We start from the raw sequence: 17,303 nt of genomic DNA on the forward strand, positions 1-17,303 counted from the left end.
GGAAAGAAGCAAAGTAGGCCCTGGCCAGGAAGAGGGAGTGAGTGCATAAGCCCACAGGCTCTCACGTGGTTCTCCCGCATGCCAGCTCCCTAGGACGTTGGGAAACGGGAGCAGAATGATGCCTGCAAAGACTAGAGGCAAGCCTCCAGCCACGTCACACTCTGACTGGAGTCATCTGTCCCTGACCTACCTGATTGATGATCAGTGAAGTCAAGTGAAAGTCACTCAGTCGTGTCTGACTCTTGGCGACCCCACGGACTCTACAGTCTATGGGATTCTCCAGGCCAGAACACTGGAGTGGGTAGCCGTTCCCTTCTCCAGGGGGTCTTCCCAACCCAGGGATCAAACCCAGGTCTCCCGCATTGTAGTCAGATTGTTTACCCGCTGAGCCCCAGGAAAGCCCACCTGATGATCAGAGCATGCAGTAAACCCTCTGTGGGAAAACCAGCACTACTTCATGACAGTTACAACTTTTCACGTGCAATGTGAGACACTCAGTGAAAATCAACCATACTACAAATGAGACCAAGAGGAAAGAAACCTAGGGAAAAAAAAACAGTACAGATCAAAACAGAGATAAGCCAGATACTGAGACAGGTAGTGTAAAACATGGTGACTAGTAAGCTTAAGAAACTGGAAGACAAGATGAATGTTATCAAAGAAACCGAATTTACTGAAGAGACTGAAATTTGAAAACTGTAAGATGTAATAGCTGAAAGTAGATCTCAACAGACTGGATTGATAGTATTAGGGGAAAAGAGAGGATCAGTGGCCTGGAATGTAGATCAGAGGACAACATCCTGAGAAAACCAGAGAAAAAGCAGAACAGACACAGACCACACACAACAGGGCTCAGAGGGGACGGTGGAGAGGACTAACGTACATCCAGGTGGAGGGTAGAGACTGGAGGGCAGAAGAAATATTTGAAGAAATAATGGTATTTCTGTCCCATTAAAGGCTGTGGTCTCAGCTTTCCCCTCACCCCTGCTTTCTGCCTCCTTACCAGAACCTCCCCAGGACCCCTTCCTATGGGTAGGACAGACTTTGTTTTCCTCCACCTCTCATGTGACTCCTCTTGTGGCCCCACACCTGATGGACCGCTGTGTGAACGAGCATGGAATGTGGAGTTCTGATCACTGTACGCTGGCTTTGGCAATGGGGAGGTCAATGCTGTGTTGAAAAGAACAATGTGTTATTCATATGTAATTAAATACGTATTGAGCTAGCAGATAGTACATTAATAAATGGATATTCAGATGAACTTTATTCTATCTGCGGACCTGATTCACCAAACCTCAGTTAAAGACCCTGAAGGTAAGAGTGGGGAGCACACTGATGGATTTAATAATTCTGACAGTCCCCGGACAGAGAACTAGTAGTCTACCAGTAGCTAACATGAGGCAGTGTTTCACGTGAGTTTACAAAGCTAGATGGTATATGCTCCTTCCCCCAGTTGATAGGTGAGAAACTGACTCAGAAGTGTTAGGATCATCACCTCCTAGTGCAGCGCTAATTCAAATCCTATACTAACCCCAAAGTCCATGCTGGTTCAACTACCCTATGCTCTCTCTAAAGATAAAATAAAATAGGACAATCAAAGCAGGCACACCATCTGGAAAAAAATAATATGGGCCCTACACTCCCTGGAAATACTGTTTCATGATAACCTTAAATATTGAAAGTTCCAATATTTGTAGATGAATCTTATTCCTCTTCTCCCATTAAACTGGAAATGGTTAGAAATGTTAAAATGAACAACACAAAATTAACTTCTCTTACAGCTACCTAAGCTACCTAATGATTTCGATTAGTAGTGTTGCTTAAAATTAATACGCTATGTTTAAAAAAAAGCTTTATATCAGTAAAAATCTTTTCTAAACACACTTAGCAAGTACATTTGGCTGCCCATAAAGTCTCTTTTCAGGCTTGACAAGTCATTTCCAGTGCAAAATGGTAAATCCTAACATGACCAACACTGTTATTGTGGAAACAGTTTAAAATATTAGTCACTCGATTTTCTAAATATATTTAGCAGTTTTTGGCTACAGATGAAGTCTCTTTTCAAATCTGACATGTTATTTCCAGTGACCTGAACAGGCTATTTCCCTGAGGAAGCAGAATGGAATAAAGTCTCAATGCAGATTTTCCAAAAAGAGAATAAAACAGTATCTAATATATAGTCAACATTGACATTATCTATTTCTATTATCGTGCTCTCTGGCCCAGGGCCCCTGAAAAATAACTGAGCTCCTCTTTTAGCAACAGATGCTCCCTGAGTTGGTTTAAAGCGATCAGAATACAGAGTTCAATAAAAGCTATGCGCATGCCCTGGCAGCTGGCACACATGAAGGTCTGGCTTTTTCAAACGATGAGCATCTTCTCCACGCCCCTCCTCCATCCTCAGAGTGGCTGAGGGGGACGGGCCTGTGAGGCACCCATGAGGATACCCATTCCTTTGTCCTCTCTGCCCTAGTGCAACACACTCTCATTTTTCATCCAAATGAAAGTGCAAATAACCAACGAACTTGCAAACTTACTTCTCTCAAGGAAATTTATTTAAAAAAAAAAAAAAAAAACAAGAATCAGTGCTTGGAATGAAATAATTAAATTCTAATGTGGACTACTTTGAAACATCATCATGTATGATGATTGCCCCTAAGGCAGACTAAGAAGAATAACTCAAAACATTAAGGATAAATAATCCAGTTGCAGGGGGAAAAGTTTAAAATAATATAAACTGGTCCAATCTTATTAGTGTATCAGATGATGATCTATGGAAATTAAACAAGGTAAATACTCAAACTTCAAATATTCTCATAATAGTTGCTTTCTTCTCTGTTTGAAATGTCTTTTCATGTCAAATTCCCACTACATTTGATACATGGTCTGCTTACTGAAAAAAAAAAAAATGTGTTTAACACTTAAAGAATTACAAATTTGAATAACAAAATCAGTGGGGTGAACTATTAAAGGTAAAGAGAAAAAAACAGAGAAATGTGCCCAAGGTTTCCATTAGCATCAGAAACGCACTAAATACGTGCTTATGAGCTTATGTTTCCTGTTCTCCTTCTCAGTAAACATGTAAGACACATGAAGAAGGGCAGGCAGAAACTAGAGGACACACGAAGATTCTTGTATCTTGGTCATAACACCGTGGACACTCCACGGGGGAGAAGTGACCCCTGCTGCTCCTTTGTGAGGACAACACAGCTGAATCTGTACCTGGTGTTTGTTGATAATGTGAAGAAATTTTAAACTTGCTAATTTTCTCAAGTTTTTCCCTTCTGTTACTACATCTACTTTTGATACAAGAAAATTAGCAAGTTTAGATTCTCATTTTCTATAAATGTTTCGTGTAAGAACTCTCTCTCCAAATTAAACTTTAAATCTTTTGCACAGTCAAAAGGTCTTATATGATATCACTCATATAATTTAAAATTCATTCCTTCAATAACAGTAATCATTCACATGAGTATATACAAGGAAGCCACCGAGTTTGCAAGCATGAGAAAAAAAGTGAGATATTATGGGAAAAAGAAGTCAAAATTAGAAATCACATTGATACAATGTACAAACCAAACAGTGCTACTCAAAATCCATTTTCCTTTTCTTCCATAAAATGGGATTTCAATCTTGTTTGAAGTTGCCTATGTTTTACTTCTTGGTTTCTCTTGCAGCTAGGGATGCCCAAAAGGCAGTTTTGTCCAGTAAGAGTAAGTGCAAATCTTCTAGATTTCAAGAAAGCTTCCCTATTAAGGTACCAGACTTCTATCTCCTCCTTCCTCCTTCCTCAAGATCTGACATAATGTGGTAGAGGAATCAGTCTTGTCGCAACTTTGGGGGAGAAAATGTGGGAGAGCCTGGGACACTAATAACCTAACAGAGTTCCACATGGCACCAGCCCTTAACTGCCCACTGGCATGAAAAATAAACTCAAATTTGCTTAAACACTGAGGTTAGATTCTTGTTTCATACAGTTAAATCCCATTTTAAATGATATACTCTAAGTAGTTGGTGAGATCACCAAGGCTGAAATGAAATTCTTTTATGGTGAGGCCATAGCTATAAAAAACAAAAACATTTCTCTAGCATCAAAGGACAGAAGTATAGAAGAAGCCTCAGGGAAAGGGGACAAAGAAGAATAAATGAAAATTTTTAAAAAGTGCAGAAGCAATTGCACACAGCAGAGGTGGTGAACAATGATGGCAGGAAGAGAAGAGGCAACATGCAATAAATTTTGTTTGATTATAAATGAATCATTAAGATGAAGTTATGTATAATTTTACCCAACACAATAAACTTGACTTACTATACTTATAAATGCTAACTTTCAGGAGTCCAGAAAATTCACTTAAGAAGACATCATTTATTTGGACTACTGAATAAATGTCAAGTGCCTTTTAAAATAAAATTGACAATACATATTATATACAGGTGATTTAAGACATGCCATTACTTGCAATTCTTGGATAATTTAGCATATTAGTTTGAATAGAATGAAACTGCATATTAAGTAACAATTCTGATATTTTGAATTATCAAACAGCAATAATTGTGAAAAATTAGCTCAATGCATGTTAGATTTTATTTTTTAAATTTTATATTAGGGATAGTTGATTTACAATGTTGTGTTAGTTTCAGATGTACAACAAAGTGGTTCATTTATACACACACATATATATCCATTATTTTTCAGATTCTTTTCCCATATAGGTTATTACAGAATATTGAGTAGAGTTCCCTTTGCTAAACAGCAGGTCCTTGTTGTTTATCTGTTTTATATCTAGGAGTGTGTATATGCTAATCCTAGATTCCTAACTTATTATTCCCCTCCACCACCTTTCCCATTTGGTAACTGTAAGTTTCTTTTCAAGGTCTGTGAGTCTGTTTCTGTTTTGTAAATCAGTCAATTTATATCATCTTTTTAGATTCCACATACAAGTTATATCATGCTATTGGTCTTTCTCTGGCTTATTTCATTTCATAATCTCTAGGTACATCCATGTTGCTGCAAATGGCATTATGTCATTCTTTTTATCGCTGAATAATATTTCATTGTATATCTATGTGTGTCTGTTAGATTTTTAAATATGATAGAAAATTATACACAAGTACTAATAACTTCAGAAGCTGAAGTCAAAGAATTTTTATTTCAGAAGACTGCTTATGACTTAGCTGTATTTGGTTATACCCAGTAGTCTACATTCAGTCCTGGGTGTTCACTGGAAGGACTGATGCTGAAGCTGAAATTCCAGTACTTTGGCCACCTCATGCGAAGAGTTGACTCATTGGAAAAGACCCTGATGCTGGGAGGGATTGGGGGCAGGAGGGGAAGGGGACGACAGAGGATGAAATGGCTGGATGGCATCACCGACTTGATGGATAGGAGTTTGAGTAAACTCTGGGAGTTGGTGATGGACAGGAAGGCCTGGCGTGCTGTGATTCACGGGGTTGCAAAGAGTCAGACACAACTGAGTGACTGAACTAAACTGAACTGAGTAGTCTACATGTGAGGAGTTTATGGAACACTTATTTTCATTGCAAAACATTATCTTTGCTTATATAAAATGACTACAGCATGTAAAACACAATATGAAACAGAAAATTTAAATATCAAAGTGTCCAAAATTGAAAAAAATATGACCAATTCTAGAAATCAAAAGGATCTCACATAAATGTTATATATAAAAATATACATAATTCATGGTCCAGATTATGTCTTGAAGGAATACATTAGAACACATGCTTTACTTAACATTGCTTCTTGCACATGATATGTCTTGATTTGTATTCTCTAGATTGCTCAGTGAGAATATCCTACAAATCAACTGGTCCAGCCTCAGTACCAAACCATGATTGATCAGGTTTCAATAATCAATATGGTCAAAGATAACCTCAGATATGCAGATGACACCATCCTTATGGCAGAAAGCGAAGAAGAACTAAAGAGCCCCTTGATGAAAGTGAAAGAGGAGAGTGAAAAAGCTGACTTAAAACTCAACATTCAGAAAACTAAGATCATGGCATCCGGTCCTATCACTTCATGGCAAATAGATGGGGAAACAATGGAAACAGTGACAGACTTTATTTTTTTGGGCTCCAAAATCATTGCAGATGGTGAGTGCAGCCATGAAATTAAAAGATATCTGCTCTTTGGAAGAAAAGTTATGACCAACCTAGACAGCATATTAAAAAGCAGAGACATTACTTTGCCAACAAAGGTCCATCTAGTCAAAGCTATGGTTTTTCCAGTAGTCATGTATGAATGTGAGAGTTGGACTATATAGAAAGCTGAGTGCTGAAGAATTGATGCTTTTGAACTGTGGTGTTGGAGAAGACTCTTGAGAGTCTCTTGGACTGCAAGGAGATCCAACCAGTCCATCCTAAAGGAGATCAGTCCTGGGTGTTCATTGGAAGGACTGATGCTGAAGCTGAAACTCCAATACTTTGGCCACCTCATGCGAAGAGCTGACTCATTGGAGAAGACCCTGATGCTGGGAAAGATTGAAGGCAGGAGGAGAAGGGGATAACAGAGGATGAGATGGTTGGATGGCATCACCGACTCAATGAACATGGGTTTCAGTAAACTTTGGGAGTTGGCGACGGACAGGGAAGCCTGGTGTGCTGCGGTTCATGGGGCAAAAGGTTGGACATGACTGAGCGACTGAACTGACTGGCTGACTGACTGATGGTCAAAGAGCCTTGGGCAGAGGGAGTGTACTGTAGGAATACTGTTCACCAACGGACAGCCTAACAATCCACCAGATGGGAAATAATGTGGCAGAAGGGAATTTAAGACATTTATACTGGGGTTGAGCATGATAAATCCACAGCTCTGAGGGGAAGCAAGTAACCCTCGGGGAGAAGACTCGTCAAGTATAAAATCTTTAATCATTCCAGATTACTACAGCTTCAAAATCTTGCAGCTGAGAAAAAAAGATTTATCTAACAGAAAGAAAAGTGTGTTTATAAACAGACTATTAAGATAAGCAACTTAAAGTAAGGTTATATATCCCTTATTTATTATCTGATGGTGAATTTTTTCCCCCAAAGGTTAACGTGAAACTCTTCATTAGTATTAAAGGGGCTGCATTAATTAAAGTTTGTGTTGGACAGAGTATTTAAGAACCAGTACCCTGCTAGCCAATCACCTCTACACATTCCACTGAGATTTATAATTGCAGTTGAAATAGCTCATGTGGCATCTGTAAGCACTTGTTGATAGATGAGAAGATGATCATATATACCATTATTGTATTTCCAGCTGTTTTAAATTTAAATTAGCATTCTTTCCTAATTTCCCATCTTGATGCTATGATGACAAATTCAGGCTTGTAAAAGCCTAGAATTAAATACAACTTTTAAATAGTCTAGATGTTTATTCATTAATCTGAAGACAGGAAACCATATTATTGTTTGCACATGTTTTCCTGTCAGTTCTGAGACCTCTCATCTCTAACTTCCTCTCTCTCTACATCCTTTGAGGATCCTCTGTCTCTCTGTGTTCCCTCCAGTTACCACTATCCAAACACTTAGTGTTGGTCTGTGGTCATTCTCAATGTAATACACTTTTAACAGCAAGAAGGGACAAAAGATAAAGCCTTCTTAACAGAACATTTTAAAATTTGGAATGTGGTTAATGAATACGGCTTCTTAAACTATTTACCAAATATAAGCATATCATTTTTAAAGAATCCATCAGCAAGACAAAGATTGTTAGATACAAAACACAGATTATTTTGAATCTAAAACTCACAGATTAAGAACACAAGTTGATAACAGCAACTAAACAACAAGAAATTTATAAAGTCCCTCCATAGTCACAAGGTCATATTAATAATTATAAAAATTTCAATCCACTTGAAAGTGTTCTTTTGATAAAGTAATTTTTTAATTATAAGGGATTTTCTGATTTCCAGGGGAGAAAACAAAACAGGAAGACAGGCAGTACCTTATCACAAAAGCAAAAGTTTTCCCTTAAATCCTCACTAGCTTTTGTCTTCTGGATTTCATTGGCCGATTGGCTAGGGTGTGCAAGCTGCAAAGAGAGCTGGGAAATAAACTTTTTTAAACTGGATACAGGAGACCTCAAACGCAGTTGGGTCACAACTACATTTAAAATTTCCAATTAAGCATTTGAATGACATGAAGAAAATGAATAAGCAGCAGCAGGACCAAGCATAAATGATCAAATCTGAGAGGAGAAAAGAGCTGTACTTCTGCCCCCTGCCATATTTCATAGATATTGTGGAGGCCACGTACAGACCAGGCTTCCAAGAGCTGCAGCAAGAGGGAAAGGAAAGAAGCAAGACAGAGATGATCACCCCTGCCTGATCCTGATCCCCTGGAGCAAGCCCTGGCTAAAGCGCTGGCAGTAAGTAAAACGCGATGCTATGATCCAGTGATTAGTACTGACATTAGGTTGTTTTTATCTGGGTTTTATTATCTTTTGTTTGACTTTGTCTTTTTGTTATATATCAAAATGAACAACTTGGATTTGTTCAGTTATAAAAGTTTCATAAAGTATTACTACTTGGAATTATCAGATTATGTACTTTAATTAGTCTAACTATGGACAACACAATATTGTTCATTTCATTAAAAAATATGCCATACTTTGCTACTTATTATTTGGCATTACTGGATAGGAGTTGTTTTAAATTCACTGAATTTTAAAAGGCACTGTATGGGCATTGTAATAGATAACTAGTTGTCACTTTTCACATAAGTCTAAGTTCTTGTCTGTATTTGTCAAAAAACAAGTCACTATTATATTATATACACATAAAACTTGTAATGATATAAAATAGTTTATACTTTAGAATTTTACAGAATTGTTTTCCTTAGACTTTATTTAATACCTTAAACACTGGTACACAGAAAGCAAGCTGCAGTCCATGGGGTCGCAAAGAGTCAGACACGACTTGGTGACAGAACGACGCTACCACCACCACCACAGAGGGGCATAAACAATGAATAACTCCTGGAAGTGGCGGGCATTCATTTTTGTAATGAGCAATAGTTGTTTATAGTGTGTTCAAAAATACTTACCTGAAAAATATCGTATGAGTAAAAATATGGAAGAAATGGAAAGAAAAGAATGTGTAATTTACATTGAAGGGTATGTAACACAAGTCTGAAACTTCAGTGTTATATCTCTCAGCAACAAAGGGCATGTCATCAACCTGGATGCTTTGGAGTGAATACTGATTTCTAGATCAGGAGTCTTTTTGACCTTCAAGATTACAATCCTGGAGTTACTGTACATTCTTTTCTACTGCCCATAGGACACATGAGATCACATCCCTGGGAAAGCAAAGCACCTAGATGGTTTTAAAAAATGGATTTAATGAACAAAAGTGATAATAGTCTTAGCAAAATACAAACTGTTCTGAAAAAAGGCTGAACCTAAATATGATTAGATCGCAATGTTCCAGTGAACTATGGTAAAATCATACAGCTTCAGAGATTATATACCATTAGGTCCCCATGAAACTCATAGCAGCACACACTGAAATCCGTATTTATGCTGTCTTGGTGATCATTTATTAAAAACTGAAAAGTTTTAAATATACGTATATTTAATGGGAACCCTTGATGTGCAGACTAATGGCACCTGGCAGGCTGGCGGTTTTCAGAGCTACCTGTTAAAACTCAGTTATAACCCGTTCACTAAGCACATGCCACACACTGCACATGGTGGGTATACGGCTCATCTGAGTATCACAGATTTAATGTTTGACTTAATATCACGTTAGCACATCTCTTGGCTTCCCTGACAGTGCAGTTGGTAAAGAATCTGCCTGCAATGCAGGAGACCTGTGTTAGATTCTCGGGTTGGGAAGATCCGCTGGAGAAGGGATAGGCTACCCCACTCCAGTATTCCTGGGTTTCCCTTGTGGCTCAGACGGTAAAGAATCTGCCTGCAATGTGGGAGACCTGGGTTCAATCCCTGGGTTGGGAAGATCCCCTGGAGAAAGGAAAGGTTACCCACTCCAGTATTCTGACCTGGTGAATTCCACGGACTATAGAGTCCATGGGGTTGCAAAGAGTTGGACACGACTGAGCGCCTTTCACTTCACTAGCACATCTCTTAGTTTATGAGTTACCATTCCAATATTGAAAAGAAAATTAAATTTATACCAGTCTGAGTTTCAGTCCTGGGAGGAGGAAACCCACATCCAGCCCTAAGAGGAGTACAGCAAATCAGATACATGTGGTCTCCTCCCTCTTGTCACTACAAAGGTGTCAGAAAGTGAAAATCAACATTAAGGGGAACTGGAATTTTAAAAAACTGACATATGAAGGCAAGATTAAAATCTCAGGTGTTTTCTGCTAGAGGAAGCTTGAGGGTCCCTAGTGTGACCATCCCCACAGATTACAGAAGAGCCTGCATTGTCAAGAAGCATGACACAAAAAGGTAACCCTGATTCCAAATGCCTTCATCTTGAATTCAGTAAGTTACATGCCATGGTATGCCATGTGACAGAAGCGTAACTACCCACAGCCATCCCCTGGTATCCAGGGGTGTGCTTCCAGCACCCCCACAAATGCCAAAATCCATGGGTGTGCAAGTCCTTATTCTATAAACGGCATAGAACAGTCGGCCCTCCTGTATCTAACCACCTGGTGGGACTGAATCCTCCAATGGAGATTCAGATGCCGGGGGTCAGGTGCAGGGGTCTAACTGTATGCTATGCTCATGTCGCTGGGGCCCAAGAGGCTGTTTTCCTAAAGCAACACTGAATAGGTCTCCAACAAGTATGCCTCACTGCTACCAATGTTTAGGGGGAAAAGTCATTTGCACTAATTTATGACATCATTATTTGCTTAATCTGTGTATCTAAAGCAGCTTCCAATTACCCCACTTTAGGTGTAGTGGTTATGACTCATGAATAATGTTGGCCTTGATAAAATTCTAATTTGGAATGGATGGACATCAAAATTAAAAGACTTAGGATTCAAAGAGAACAAACAGTGAATCACTATCAGCCCAAAACTAAAATTTTGGCTCTGAGACACAAGAATTAGTTTGTGTTTTAGGGAAGTCACAAATGTCATGACCCATAAGCAAACATGCATCTAAATAAGTGCTCCATTTCTCCAAACATAAACTGGGAAGAAGATTTTCAAAAGGATAAACTAACTAAATACACACAACAGACACAAACAAAAAAGAAGGAATTAAAAATATTCCATGTGGGCAATGCTATTGTAGTGAAGTAAACCACAGTGGTTTGAAACAGCTTCACATTTGGTATTTGATATTAACTATTTCCAAGGAACTTTGAGTAAGAGGAAATAATCTCTTTTACAGATTATAGGAATTTAATCATAGAATTCATGGCACCTGGGTGGTCACTCCAGTTAAAAGAAAATCAAGATCCTTTTCTTTACTATTTTGGTCTAATGTAATTTGCCAATCTTACCCATTTTTGCTTGGACTTGAGGAGGGGATGGTTTGCTATTGGGGGGAAGAAAAGAGTACATAAACAAGGAAGAGAAAAAAATGCACTATTTTCTTGAGGAAAGGTTACAGCACTTCTTTTTAAACAAGGTAATTATTTTCGTCATCTCTGAAGAAGGTATTAAACCTCTGAGTGCCAGTTGGCTGAAGAGGTGATAAATGGCCTACTTGTCCTTCTCCGAGTCAGTCCCAGGAGGGAGTAAGCATTGCCTGTCTCCAAGTGGCACCAACTCATATTGAAGAAGCTTTCCAAAACACCACGTTGGTGTCTGCTTTTTTTTTTTAAGAAAATTTTCACCCATTTCAAGTATTTTTTTAAATATAATTTATTTTAATTGTAGGCTAATTACTTTATAACATTGTACTGGTTTTGCCATACATTGACATGAATCTGCCATGGGTGTACATGTGTTCCCCAAGCAGATTGGGAGCAAAAATATTATTAATTTCATGAACATTGCCTCTCCTTATAAAAGAGTATCTAAAAAGTAATGTTATTTTATTCTTGTTTCTGACCCCCTTAAATAAGCATAGCACTTTTACTAGAAAAATAAATTAGAATGAGAATGGAAAACTGCTGTGAAGAAAATTACATTAAAATTTAGAATTGCATCCTATAACTGAAGAAATACATCAGCACTTAAATATAAAGCTTCATTTTCTATAATTACAGTTTTTCAAGTCCTGAGATAGAAATATAAAATCACTTTAAAAATAGATCATCTCAGTACCTGCATGTAGATTTGTATGGATAATGTACATGGATATGTGTAGATGTATTTAGATAATGTATTCTCTAATTCTTTATCCATATATATATTGGCTGAGTATCTATTTAGTGTTAAATCGTTCTTTCCAGATTTAGTCAGTGAAACTTCCTCTGCTTAGAAATATGGTATCTGATCAAAAGTTCCTAAAATATTCCAACTAACATCTGTACTGGAATCCTAAGGAAGTGGATACTTTCAAGATGTTATTAAATAAAAACATGTTACTATCTCTTGAAGAGCTGGGAGCTGTATCCACCACCTACTCTGAATTTCCTCTTTCCGTCTGCTTACCACTTCACCATCAAGTGTTCAGTGCCAAGAAATTCATTCTGTTTCCTCAGAGTCTGGCAAACTGGCAGACAGAACCATCAGACAAAATCCACTCTCTTGAGCCAATCAGGGAACTGAGATAACCTAGCCTTACCCTAGGAGAAGGACGGTATTTACTCTAAGATTCGTCTCAGTGACAGCACAGACTGGATGCTTTGTGGTTGTCATTTCAGAAAAGCACCCCCAAAGAGGCAAGGCAATCATACTTTGTGAAGAAATTTATACAAATTTAACTCTTTTTAATACCTTTTTATGTGTACCATTTTAAAAGTCTTTATTTAATTTGTTGCAATGTTGTTCCTGCAGGGTGTTTGTTTGCTTGTTTTAGCTGTGACCTATGAAGGTTCTTAGCTCCTTGACCAGGGATCAAACCTGCATCCCATACATTGGAAGGTGAAGTCTTAACCACTGGACCAACAGGGAAGTCCCTTAACTCTTGCATATAAGCTTCTACCATTGTCTTTTCATTAATTTGGTGAAAGTATATTTTCATCTTTTAGCTATTCTGGGATGATTTCACTAACATGTAGAATGCACATTTCTATCTTGTGCAAATTAATAACATCTAGACCAGATATTTACACATTAAAGTAGCAACAACAGCCTGTTTAATAAAGATTTAAACATCAAAGTATTTGAGCTTTGAAAGTATTCAGGATGAGTTCATGTGATATTATATGGCATTTAATGCCCTGTGTATCAAAGTCCTTTTTACCCAGTGACTTAGGTATGGCGTTTAGGGAATGACCATTATGCCTTGGTGGTCTATGGCTAGATATGTCCCCTCCAGGGACAGACACAAACTTGGCACACAGAACAGGTGGAAGTGTATTATATAAGCAGACCTACAATACAGAGCCTTCCTATACTGAATGATCAAATACCTTGGATTTCCCCCAACTGTCTCAAAATCAAACATCCATATAACATCCTGTTCCCACACTACAGAAATCAGGACAATTGCTGGTAAACTTATAAAAAGAAAACATGTAATAAATTAGGTGGGAAAGAGCTGAAGAATCACGCTGAAGAATATCACTGTTTCTTCATATGCTGAGATATTTTGAGGACCAAGTTTTAAGGTGAAATAAATTACAAAATAAATGGCTAATTACAATCTTTACAAGTACAGAAATGGTAAATTACATCTTTGTGGTTTACTCTAAAATACTCATCTCCTCCCACTCTGTCCAAACCAGGACAGTACTGAAGTTGACCTTGCTGAGAAGTCTGACTTTTAAACTCTGAAGCATTGCTATTTACACAGGGTATGCATCTGAATACCCCCTCTTTCATTACATCCATTTTATAATAATTGACTTTTGCATTTGAGTAAATTTTCTACTGCATTAAAAAATTAAAACAGCAAGTAAAAAGTAATTGTGTTATTTACTTGATAGTTCATTTCTGCCCCATTCTGGTCTTACTTTTAATAGGAATGCTTGTAAGCAGATTTGAAATGAAGGAATTGCTAGGACACTTCAGGATTATCTCTCTCTCTCTAATTGCTAGCTTATTTGAGACTAAGTGTATAAACAATGGAAAATCCAATCTTATATAAGTTTTTTATATATTATTTCAACAGATTGTCTAAAAATATTTAACTTGGTAAGAAAGAACATGTAAGCCATTGATGGCAGCTTGAAGAACCATTAAGAGGTAAATGTGTACGTCTGTGTGTGTGTCTCTCTGTGTGTGTATATCTAAGCATGACCTCTGTTTACACTGCTTGCTCTGTTTGGAATTCAAGCCAGAAGAGCCAAGATAACTGTTATTAGTGTATTTTATAAATGCTTCTGAGTAGAACAGTGATGGGTGCTTACATAAGTTAAGTGGTCATCACTATCATCATCATAAGTCCAGAGCATATATGGAGGAGCTCAGACAACATACATGGGTGGTCAACAAGTGAGGAGAGCAGGCACTGCCAGGCACTTTGAGGAAGTCTGAAGTTTCTACACTATTTCTCTGTTTCTCATGAAGTTCTGGACTCTCCAGCCAAATGGGTCTGCTCCCAGTTGCCCAAACACCCACTGACTGCATTGGCATTACTGGCCTCTGTCCTCCGCTCTCACACTTCAATATCCAAAATATCCCTCCCACCCTCCTTTCTGTAACCAGCATTTAACCATTTATCACAGCTGACTCAACATCACCCCACCTTTCCCGTGACTGCCAATGCATCCCCCAGAAGCCTAGCCGATGACTTCTGGTAAAGCAAGAGACTCTTACAAAATGTCTTATAATTGTCTGCATTTGTAGATTAACTCATTTCTGGTATTTTTAATGAGTAAGTTTCTTGTTTCTTCAAAACAATGATATACTTGTTATAGACAGGAATCACTCACTCTACGTTTTTTGCATCACTCACTGCATAGTAATTTCCTGTTTAGAACTGGAGCTGCCACTAGTGAGGATTAATTAAAACATCCCTGAATTGAAGTAGATTTAAATATGAGAATTTGGAGTAAAAAGTATATAATCCTGGTTCTAATGGGTAAAGTAAAAGGTATGGGTGTCCACAGGGCCTTCTTTTTGAGTCTTTCAATTTTCCTTCCAGGCTGTTATGAGGCAACAGGTGACTGAGGAAGAAAGCCCTTTGGAAGAGAATAGTTCTCCCTTCCAATCCCTTAGCACAAGCCCTGTGGATTGCATAAACACAGATTCCAAATTTTTTCAAGAAACCCAGTACATGTGCATTTTAATTCTCCCTCCACACCCAGCAGGGTCTGTGGCAGCATCTCATAAATAAATATATTACTGTTTCTTCAGTGAAGCTTAGATATATTCAAACTTAGAGGGTAAGTAAAGACTATACGTAGCTTTATGTCAGATTAGGTCAAGGTTATAGAACCAAACACATGTATGAAAATGAGCTCTGGGGTTTCAGAAATGCAGAAAAGGAATCATCAGGGATCCCTTCTAACACTTGACAGCTACTGGAGTGCTATCAGTACCAGGAAAGGGTGAGACCCCACCAGCAAAAGGTATTTTCAGGCACCTATTTGATTCTGTGATGGATGCCCAATAAAGCAAATTAAATGAATGCAATTTTTCTCTAACAGTTAAACTACAAATTAAGTAAATTAATTGTGGATAGGAGCCTCCTGAATAATTTGCATGAGTAAATTTCAGAAGAAAGGATGGCACTGACAAATCTAAAATATTTACAGTAAATTTTAGCATTATACTATAAATCAATCATTATCTTATTGTTTAAAGTTCTCTGCTACGTTAAGATTTACAATGTGAAAAATCAATGATACCTTAATTCACAACTACTACAAATCTGAGGTGAAAAACTGGTGTTTTGCAACAAAAAGTAGACCTTTGAAGTATTTAGAGAATGAAGGAGGAACAATGTAACAGGCAAAAGAGGCTACAATGTAATGTTTAGAAGTTGGAGGAGATATCATTCCTCTGCAACTAAAGTCTGTTCTTTCAAACCCAATAATTCCTGAAAGGTCATATGACATAGGTAAGGTCACTGTATTTCACTGAATTTATGTTAGTGGAACTTAGAAACAGGAATTATTTCTAAATTGCACAGTTAGTGCAACTTAGAAATCGTAATTGTCAGAAATTGTTGTCAGGCCTCTATCTCTGCAGCCGTTCTTATAACAGTACTATGGATTAGGCCAGTTATGATCCACCTTTAATCAGAGAGCATCTTAGGGTGAACCCTGGAAGAAAGTCCCAGTTTCTTGCAGATTGCTCATTGAGGGGAATGTAAGAGGGGATCCTGACTGCAGAGCAATACTTCCTCTGCCTCCTTGCATACTGGTCCACTTACAAGAGGAAGAGAGTAATAGGCCTTCAGCAACCCTGAAGGCTCTAACCCATTACCATGGTTTTCTAAACTACATGCTGCAAAAGATTTGTTTTTTTTTTTGTTTTTTTTTTAAAGGAAAAAGCTCTATTCTTGCTCCTGGTTAAATCACTTGAGTCTTAGATTCATCATATTTAATAAAAAATATAACACCTATCTCATGAAGATGTAGTGGAAAACAAAATGAAATTAATGTATAGGTAATCACAACATTGCAGATATAACCTAAACACGTGTTGTTTAAACACCTACTCTCAGTGTAGGTATGCATGGTATCTAGGGGGTGATCCGAACTTGTGAAGACCCTTGTGGTCACCAAAAATGACAGCAGTGCTGAGACACAGCAAGTCCTCATCCCCTCACACCTGCATTTATTGAATTCAAAAAATATATAAGGATCTAGGTATTTAAACTCTAACTCAATAAAATACTTCAATTTTTTGGAATGAAAGTGTATTTCATGATATGAAGTAATTCTTCCTTTTGTTAATCATAAATCAACTTTTAAAAACAAACTCAACTTCAACCACAGTGAACTCTTATCTAATCTCATGTTGGCAAATAATTGTAGTTAGTAATCCAGTGCTTTTTTTAGGTTTTCCAGTTTTTTTGTTTTAGTTTGCTCATAATTTTAAATATTTCCTCTTTTTATCCCAACATGTCTAGTTAATTTAAATTACATAATTAGGTAAAACTACCTGCCTTACTTTTCTGACATTGACTTGCTTGTACTCACATCCTTGGGAAAAACAATTTAGAAGTTTTTAGTAAATCATACTAAAGCCCATGAATTGGTTTCCCTTGTGGCTCAGCTGGTAAAGAATCTGCCTGCAGTGTGGGAGACCTGGATTCGATCCCTGGGTTGGGAAGATCCCCTGGAGAATGGAAAGGCTACCCACTCCAGTAT

General features: G+C 37.7%; 1 protein-coding gene and 1 long non-coding RNA gene across 2 annotated transcripts in view; one reads left to right on the forward strand and one right to left on the reverse strand.

The window, feature by feature from the left end:
- Positions 1 to 17,303, reverse strand: part of VEGFC (vascular endothelial growth factor C) — a 79,699-nt gene that overhangs the window by 59,950 nt on the left and 2,446 nt on the right. The window lies entirely within an intron of this gene.
- Positions 8,300 to 15,173, forward strand: LOC122687715. Its single transcript, XR_006339231.1, has 3 exons — positions 8,300 to 8,374; positions 14,153 to 14,226; positions 15,128 to 15,173. It is a non-coding gene; the product is annotated as an uncharacterized LOC122687715 (long non-coding RNA).

The sequence above is a fragment of the Cervus elaphus genome, chromosome 32, assembly GCF_910594005.1.
Source record: "Cervus elaphus chromosome 32, mCerEla1.1, whole genome shotgun sequence".
Classification (NCBI taxonomy): domain Eukaryota; kingdom Metazoa; phylum Chordata; class Mammalia; order Artiodactyla; family Cervidae; genus Cervus; species Cervus elaphus.